The sequence below is a fragment of the Lepisosteus platostomus genome, chromosome 5, assembly GCF_059453375.1.
Source record: "Lepisosteus platostomus isolate fLepPlt1 chromosome 5, fLepPlt1.hap1, whole genome shotgun sequence".
Taxonomy (NCBI): Eukaryota; Metazoa; Chordata; class Actinopteri; order Semionotiformes; family Lepisosteidae; genus Lepisosteus; species Lepisosteus platostomus.
In genome coordinates, this window is record NC_142615.1 from 55,314,940 (window position 1) to 55,324,326 (window position 9,387).

The window sequence follows — 9,387 nt, forward strand, 5'->3', positions numbered from 1 at the left end:
TTGTGGAAGAAAACAGTCTTTCTTTGAATTCTCAGTCAATTGGAATTTCAATGCGAAACATAAACCCCTTGTCTGATTTAAAGATATTATATTTTAAAACTCATAAAAAATCAGAAAACACACGTTTCTCAATTTTACACGGAGCGGTGCATTACTAGTAGCGGCGCTGAGCACACTATGGGGGAATTCAGGTCATGTGAAATGCCAGCGGTTTAATCAACAACGCGTCTGATTTCGGAGCATAAGATTGTAGGTTCGACTTCTACCTGGCTCGTGTAAATTGTATTCAAGCTCCTCAGTAATAGACGTATATTATGTAATGAACCGCACCTGAAAGCAAACGTTGGGTCTGTTTCCTTTGTTTTCCAGCATGAAATAGCAAATCGTTACAAAAAGCACCTGCTAATGTTTTTTTTTTCAAATTACATTTTCAGGCTTCAGACACTTTTTAATAAAACAAAAGTGTCCGGAAACTCATTAACTTTCAGGTTTGCTTGAACCTGTATTAAAATAAGTTATCTGAAACTTCAGGAATTCCATTATCTGATGTAGCTGTCTCTAAAGTTGGACGTGATGTTAAGCAGATGTGAACTGTGCCTTTTCTCTTAAAAAAAAAAAACAAAGTTCTTTTTTTCCCCTTCACTCCAATGCTGGAGACTGTAAGCCTGTGTGAGCTCCACACTGCGTGTCCTGTACTGCTCTATTTTGTTTAGATTATCTATGTGGTGTACAGATAGAACTCAACTGCATGGTGTGAATTCTGTGTTCAGGACCAGCAGAACCTGAAAAAGTAACAGCTGACCTCAACATGATTTGAACACGCAGCCTCCTGATCTGGCGTCAGACACGCTACCATTGGGCCATGAAGTCACAGCTGTCTGTGCCTTTGAATTCCCCAAAGGAGACAAATGAGCTTCACAAAGAAAAATCTGTGAAGAGCGCAGCTCTTCCGAAGAGAGTCTTTTCTTCCCAGACCACATTTTATTCTTCCTGCGCAGCTCTTGTGTAGGTGTTGTTCTCAATTACAGCTCCAGGAACACTGATTGTTTTTTCTATTTTTTTAAATTAAGTACCCCATGGTGCAACGGTAGCACGTCTGACTCTAAATCCCCAAGTTCAATTTCAAAGTATATCGGAGTCAACTGATACTGATCAGGTTCTGCTGCTACTGAACCCGCAGTCTTCACCTTAAAGTTCAATTCCCCAAGCCTTTTGACCTTATATGTCCATCCCTTCTCGTCAAAACTCGTATTTTCACAGGATACCCTTCAGAAATCGCAGTATAGAATGAAAAAACTCCAGTAGATCTCGGCCGCTGTTGGTGATTTTCCTTTTAAAATAAATGAATCTCTGGAAATTTTACGGAGTGTATCACTTTCACTGAGACCGAGAAGTGTTAAGCTGTACATGCGTCTTTGTGGCTCAGTTGTTAACCAAAAGGGTGGTGGTTTGAGCCCTTCCAGGGACGCTATGAGCCTTTTAATGTACACACCCTCCTCACTTCATGTCTCCACAGCGGGTCTTGTATCGCTAACAAATACAGAGCCCGTAGGAGGCAGTAAGCTTGCATATTTTTTTTCTTATAAAATATACTTTATTCCGAAAAAAACACATGTTGTGCCGGATGAGATTGTTCCTCACGTCCCACAGGCCTTTTTTTGTGAGGGACAGCAGCAGCCATATCAGGAACTGCGTCCCTCTGTCCAGTCCGGTAGGTGCCAGCCCCAGCAGAATGTACTGGTAACTGAGCACCGCACCCGTCCCCAGGAGTTGCATGGTGTTGTCCATTCTGCCCCACACCGCCTTGGCGAAGGGGCAGCTCCAGAACACGTGCTCCTGAGTCTCCTCGACGAAACACGTGTCCCGGGGGCAATGCGGGTTCCTGGTAAGCGAGTGTCTGTAGAGGACCTCTCTGGTAGCCAGTCTCTTGTGTACGGCCATCCAGTTGAGGTCCTTCAGTTCGTTGTCCAGTTCTTTAGGCTGCGTCCTTTCCCAGACTTGTCTGGGAACTTGCAGCCTTTCGTCGGCGACCAGATGCCCCCTCACCTCTTTGTACAGAGGTCTGTGGTTGGTGCAGAGCTCTGGCTGTCTCGTGGCCTCATACCTCCTGCTCCACTTGACAGCGTGGGTGTAGCACTTTGGTTGCCTCTCTGCCTTGGGCCCAGTGTTTGACCACTGGACCAAGTGCCTCATCGGGATGGAGAGCCACAGCCTGACAAAGTACTGGTACTTGTGGCCGATAGGCTCCCGCAGCGCCCGACAGAGGTTGCAGTAAAAGATGCAGTCGAGTTTCAGGGGGAAATGGGGGACATCTCGACCCCCTTCCTCGACCGGCTGACACATCCGGTTTCTCGTGATGTACTCGTACCTGCCGCCCCAGACGAAGCCGAAGATCATCCCTTGCAGCGCTCGTCTGAGTCTGGCCGGCAGCGAGTACACCACCGCCAGGTAAACAAAAGCCGGCAGGACGTCTGCTTTCAACACCATCACTTTCCCTGTGTAGGACAGCGACCGCGTTTTTCACAGACCCAGCTTGGCGTTCACCCTGGCGATCCTCTCGGTCCAGTTGTTGGTCTCGTTGTCCCGGCTCTGGAAGGAATCCCCCAGTATTCTGAGGGGCTCCGTGCAGAGCTCTTCAGGGTTTCCCCCGCGCCTCCCGGTATCTCCAGGCCGTCGATGACGGGGTCCCGTCTCACCACCTCTGCTAAGGGCTCTGTGAAGAGAACATAGAGAATGGGTGAAAGGGGGCAGCCCTGTCGTACTCCGGATTCCTGGGGAATGAAATCCCCCAGGTTTCCGTTCACGTTCACTCTGCTGCCCACGTCAGAGTACAGAATCTGAATCCAGCGGCTGAAACTCTCTCCGAAACCGAAGCGTTCCAGCACCCTGAACAGATAGCTGTGGTTCACTCTGTCGAAGGCTTTCTCCTGGTCCAGGCTGACCACCATCATGGGCACGTTCCGGTCCTCGGCCCAGGCGATGGCGTTTCTGGTCAGCTGGAGGTTCCAGCTGACGGATCGCCCCTCCACCCCACACGTCTGGTCGCTGTGGATGATGTGGGGGAGGGCGGTTCTCAGTCTGCCGGTCAGGAGCTTGGACAGGATCTTTACGTCCACGCAGAGCATCGTGATCGGCCTCCAGTTTTGAGGTCGGCGGCGTCTCCTCCCTTGAAGAGCAGGGAGATGACGCCCTCCCTCATGGTGTCTCCGAGTTTCCCCCGGCGGAAGATCTCCTGCGCCACTTCCACCAGATCTGACGCCAGGGTGTCCCAGAAGCAGGTGTAGAAATCCTTGGGGAGTCCGTCCGGCCCCGGCACCTTGCCATTCTCCATGGACAAGAACGCCGCCTTCAGCTCCTCGGCCGTTATCGGACCCTCCAAGTCCTCCCTCACCTCCTCCGGTACTCGTGCCTTCAGCCCCTCCAGAAAAGCATCGCCTGCCTCCACCTCCGTCTGCTTTTCTGAAAAGAGCTCCGTGTAGAAAGCGGTGGCCGCTTCTACTTTGTCGCTCTCGTCCAGCACTTCCTCTCCATCTCCCCGTCTCAGGCTGTGGATCACCCTCTTTTTCTGGGCTCCCCGGACCTGGTTGAAGAAATAGGAGGAACAGGTTTCATTATTTTCATAATGCTCCCTTTGTGCCTTGACCAGGAAAGCTTTGGCTTTCTCAGTGTGCAGTTTGCGGAGCCTCTCCTTCAGGTCCCGTGCCCGGGCTGAATTGAAGGCTCCTCCCCCGTTAGCCGAGCTGTACTCCTCCTCGAGTTGCCTCTGGAGACGTGCAGCTTCCTTCCTCTCCCTGGCCGCCTTCCGTCTGCAGTACGTCTGCGCCAGTGTTCGGGTCCTGTCCTTCACCGACTCCCACCATTCCACCACGGAGCTGAAGCCGTCTCTCAGATCAACCCAGCTCGCGTAGTCTTTCCGGAACAGTGCCCTGAAGTCGTCTTCCTCCAGTATCTCCCAGTTCAGCTTCCAGTACCCACGACCGAATGCCGGCAGGCTGGTGTTAGCCACCACCGTCAAGCGACCGTGGTCGGAATACCACGCCGGGGACACCGTCGCCGACTCCAGGGAGCAGGTCGTGTGCAGGAAGATGTAGTCCAGGCGGCTGCACACTCCCCGGGAGTTTTTCCAGGTCGTTCCGGCGTCGTTAGGGCGGCACCGTCTGAAGCCGTCTACCAGGGAGAACTGCTTGAGTAGCAACTCCAGCTCTGCCGAGCTAGCGTCGCTCCCCTTCTCCCGGTCGACGTTGAAGTCCCCGCCGAGCACCATCTGTCTGTTGGTGGTGCAGCAGCAGACCAGGTCAGCAAACACTTCCTTCCGGATAGAGGGTTCCGTCAGAGCATAGACGTTAATCGCTCTCAACTTCTGCCCCCTAAAGTCAATGTCTGCGACCAGGATCCGGCCCTGCACCACCGAGAAGGAGGAAACCAGCGTCATCTCTGGGTTTCCAAGGAGGATTCCCACTCCGGAAGAGTGGACCCCTCCTACGCTCCAGCATGATTCTCCCTTCGTCCATTCCCTGGTGAATGTCAGCTTGTCGCTTTCATCCTTCAGGTGGACCTCCTGTAAGAAACAAACTGAGAAAGACTTTGAGGCCAGATCATGAAAGACTCCCCGTCTTTTCACGGTACTCCACGGTTACATACCTCCCTAGGTACGCTGTTACCCGTTCCGCTGGTACGTAGGGATTGTATGTGCAAACCGTGATGGTCCTCTGATTCGTCTTCCTCATCGGCTCCGGCCTGTAATCAGAGAAACCAGGGTGCTTACCTTTCTCCCTGATCAGTCTTGTTGCCTTTTCGTACGATGCGTCCGTAGCCATGTAGGCCTCCATGTATCTCTCTGCCTTGTTGTCCTGGAGGCAGTAGAGATCTCCGGCCACCAACTGCAAGATCCCTCGCAGGAAGGTCATAAAGAAGGCCTTTGCAGTCGGCATCGGCTCCGTCTTCTTTGTCCAGTGGAACCGGATCAATGTCCTCTTGTCTGCCATCTCTGAGGGAGAAAAAAAAAAAAAGGAGGGAAAGAGAGAGAGCAAAGGGAGCAGCGAGGGAGCCCTGGCCTTTGTCCTTGTGGGCAAAGCCCAGCTAGGTGCAGGCGCAGGAGGAGAGAGAGAGAGGAGAGCGGAAAGTGCTTCCGGGTCTCAAGGAAGAAAGCAAGCACCGCGGGCAGGCCACGTGTACCTGCTCCCAGCCAAGAGGCCAAGGAGGCAGAGAGAGAGAGGGCGAGAGAGAGAGGGAGCGGATAGCGCTTCCGAGTCTCAAGGTGGAAAGCAAGCACCGCGAGCAGGCCACGTGTACCTGCTCCCAGCCAAGAGGCCAAGGAGGCAGAGAGAGAGAGAGCGAGAGAGAGAGGGAGCGGATAGCGCTTCCGAGTCTCAAGGTGGAAAGGAAGCACCGCGGGCAGGCCACGTGTACCTGCTCCCAGCCAAGAGGCCAAGGAGGCAGAGAGAGAGAGAGCGAGAGAGAGAGGGAGCGGATAGCGCTTCCGAGTCTCAAGGTGGAAAGGAAGCACCGCGGGCAGGCCACGTGTACCTGCTCCCAGCCAAGAGGCCAAGGAGGCAGAGAGAGAGAGAGCGAGAGAGAGAGGGAGCGGATAGCGCTTCCGAGTCTCAAGGAAAAAAGCAAGCACCGCGGGCAGGCCACCTGTACCTGCTCCCAGCCAAGAGGCCAAGGAGGCAGAGAGAGAGAGAGCGAGAGAGAGAGGGAGCGGATAGCGCTTCCGAGTCTCAAGGTGGAAAGCAAGCACCGCAAGCAGGCCACGTGTACCTACTCCCAGCCAAGAGGCCAAGGAGGCAGAGAGAGAGGGAGAGAGAGAGAGCGAGAGAGAGAGGGAGTGGATAGCGCTTCCGAGTCTCGAGGAAGAAAGCAAGCACCGCGGGCAGGCCACGTGTACCCACTTCCAGCCAAGAGGCCAAGGAGGCAGAGCAAGAGAAAGGGGGAGGGGAGAGGAGAGGAGAGAGCAGAGAGAGAGAACGTTACTGCCGGATCCCACCCAGCTCAGCTGCTGCTTGGCCTTAACCCCCTAGGCTCAACCTAGAGCGATACCAGCTCAAGCACTCTTCAGAATCTTCGATCGCCTTCTAGACCTTTGGAAAGACAAGAACTGCGGGCATGCCACTTGAACTTGATCTTAGCCAAAAGGCCGAGAAGGCATAGGTTTCTTTACGGCATTCCTGAACTCTTTGCACTAATGAGCCCGGGCCTTTTTCCCGTCTCGCCGCTACGCATATGGGTCTTTTTCCGCTCTCCTACTCCCCATGGCTAGTCCCTTTGGATGTCCGTGACAGGTGCCCCTTTGGAATAGTTTTCAGAAAATGTGAGAAAAGGAAAGTTATGTACAGTAAGCTCTCACACACAGCTCTCAAACACAGCATTAGAGATTGGAATCTGATTGTAAAAAAAAACTGCCCGTCTCCCCGGCATTTAACGTTGCTGTTGTTTTTATTTTACATATTGTTAGCATTTTAATGAATTGTTAAAAGATTTATACACAAATCGCTAAATACAAAACGTAAAAAACCCAACTGTATGCAATTGACCATTCATATTCCTGAATTTTAAATCCCTGTGTTTATCTGTGTCCAAGTGACTGGTGCAGCTATTTTGAAAGCATACCTCAAGGAGGACTTTACACGCAGTCTGGGGTATTTAGCTTGTACTGTGTGTCCTGTTTGCCTTTGTAAGCATTTGTTTAAAAAATAAGTTCACAATACGATAAAAACAGAGAAAGCACAAACTTAATAATATAACGATTCAAAATCAAAACCAAATCATATGAAGAAAAATCATATGACCAAATCATAAAGAAAAAGAGTCAATTTCCGCCTGCACTGATATCCCTTCAAATGTTTTAGAAGAACTCTTGACGTTAATAGAGTAGAAGCCTGCATTTCTTCTACTAAACGAGACTATGGGGAGTGAGTATTTTGATGTCGAACTGGGATTTAAATAAAGAGGAACACTACACTACATTGGGCTACGCGTGTGACAAAACGTTTATTTTAGACCTCTCGATAGCTCAGTTGCTAGCTCTTAAAACTGTAGAAAAAACAGCGAGTATGTCTTATGTCCCTGGTCTGAATCCAGTTTGAAGGATGGTGTTTTCTTGTTCCTTAATCAAAAAGTGAAAATTGCGAATTTGTCTTTCACTTTGACGTTCACCCGAAAGCTCAGTATACAAAGAAGTAGAGGCTCCTGTTCTGAATAATTCCGCTCTGAGACACCTGCGTTAAGTTAGCGCTGAGTCGGCTGGCTGAGCATGTTGCCTCCTTTACATTCAATAGGAGCCCCGACACTAAGAGAAACGTACAGAAATGGGTTTTATCGGGAACTTTTCATGTCCAATGCACTTGACATCTCCCACGGGCGACAAAGTTCATTTAGGACACCTTTCTTTCTTTCTTCTTTCAGCAGGAGTATAATAATGGCAACAACATGTTTGGAGTTCGGCATTTCATTTAGTCTGCGGAAACATCGTATCGGAATGAACTACCTGAGATAAAAGAGTAATTGCGGCTTCAGATTGTTTTTACAGAGCATTGCGTTGTTCTGTTCATGCTGACTACACGCTTTAGATATGTCATTTACTGCAAGCGTTGCTTTTCCAGGTTTTTCTGAAATTCCTCGCATTTGAGCCAGCACTAAAATATTTCATTCCCGTCGCTGAATACATCGTGGAAACGGTATTTGCAACGGAATGCTGTCACACATGAAACCTTTTTGTTTGTTCTGAAGTTTGAAAATGAAAATAAAACGGGGGTCACCTCATAGGCTTGAAAGAAGTCCAAGCAGCATAAAAACCCGTGAATTCTCACAAATTGCATTGTGCTGCACCTTTCTTCTGCTGCTGTTATAAATCAGCCTTAAACATTTGAATGCATACCTTACTGCTGCTAATCACATTCACATGTTTATGAAGCTTTTTTCTGTCCGTTATGTTTTTGCTAAGCAGTTTCTCCGTTTTCCTCGTACTGTGATTGTCAGCGAGCACAACAAGACTGAAACAGTGTAAAAGCAGGCAAAAAAGACAGGGTAAAACGCCTGACTGTCGGGAGTGGGATTTGAACCCCTGCCTCTATTTGGAGAGTGAAACACAAAGCTTAAAAGACACGAAGCTGTGAATTTGCTGTTTTAAACCGCTCGACTATCCTGAAAAAATGTGTGCTGATTGCACCAGTCGCATCCGATTTTCTGTAACTTTAGGATGATTGATACGACTGGACAAACACAATTTGTGGCATTTAGCATGACATGGAAAACGGTACCAGAGCATTCGGGTCCGGACTACCAGACTCAGAAACAGTTTTTACCCCCGCACTATCAAACTATTAAACTCCCAGCCTCTCTCACTCTCTCCTCACCTCTCACCTATGATCTGAACCTCACGGTGCCTTCTTTCTTACCAAAAACCCAAACACACATTGAAAATCTACCTCTACCATACATGTCAAAAGCTCACTCCCCATCATTTCTATCCCTTTATTTCATTCTTTTGATGCATGTTTTTGCACATAACCTGTTACCTTTTTGTTGTTTTGCACGCTGCCTGTTGTTTTTGCACATCGGCTGTTGTCTCTGTCTTTCTTTTGTTATACAATTGTATTGTTGTTGTGTTTTCTTCTTTGTACTACTTATGTCCGAGAGCTTGCTAAATAGCATTTCGTTATACCATATACCTGTGTATGAGTATAATGACAATAAACTTGAACTTGAACTTGAAACTTGAACTTGAACTTGACATAGTCTTGCAGGCAGTATATTATTTTATCGTTTACTCGTTTAAAAAAACACGGTCTTCTCGTTTCTAAGTCAGATTTTTAGTGCTTTCGAACGTTCCTTCCAACCTGGACTGACAGCTCACCCGATCTGTTTGTGATCAGACCATGGAGTCGGGGGCTGTACAAAGCGCACGTTCCTTCCCAATGCTGAGGCGATCATTCAGAAGTTGGGTGTGAAGAGAAACAAGCTTTGTCGACTAAAAAACAAGGCAGGATATGCAAGAATACTAATCACTGGCGACAGTTATGTTCTCTTACTATTGAGATCCCTACATTGTGAGTTTTTTTAAGACTTTGAAACTAAAGGAAAGCGGTGACAAATGAAACAGGAACGGGTGGGGTTTGAACCCACGCTCTTCGGTTTACGAGACCGACGCCTTACCACTTGGCCACCGTGCCTACTTGTAAGCATGGGAATAAGGTTGTTCAAATTATTTTTTTCTGAATCTGGTTTACATCGCCAAATGTAAACTGGAGGCAGCAACAACAATAAAAGGGATACTTGTCCTTAAACTCGGACGTGATGTTCTGCAGACATGTGCACAATGTCCTGTTTTCTTGCAGTGTAGACATTTTGCTGTTCACGCTCCGCATTCATCTGCTTTGTGCGTTGTTA

At 49.0% G+C, this 9,387-nt stretch overlaps 1 non-coding gene across 1 annotated transcript; it reads right to left on the bottom strand.

Annotated features, from left to right (window-relative positions):
• Window positions 1-9,098: 9,098 nt before the first annotated feature.
• Window positions 9,099-9,170, bottom strand: trnat-cgu (transfer RNA threonine (anticodon CGU)). Its single transcript has one exon. It is a non-coding gene; the product is annotated as a tRNA-Thr (tRNA).
• Between the last annotated feature and the right edge of the window lie 217 nt (window positions 9,171-9,387).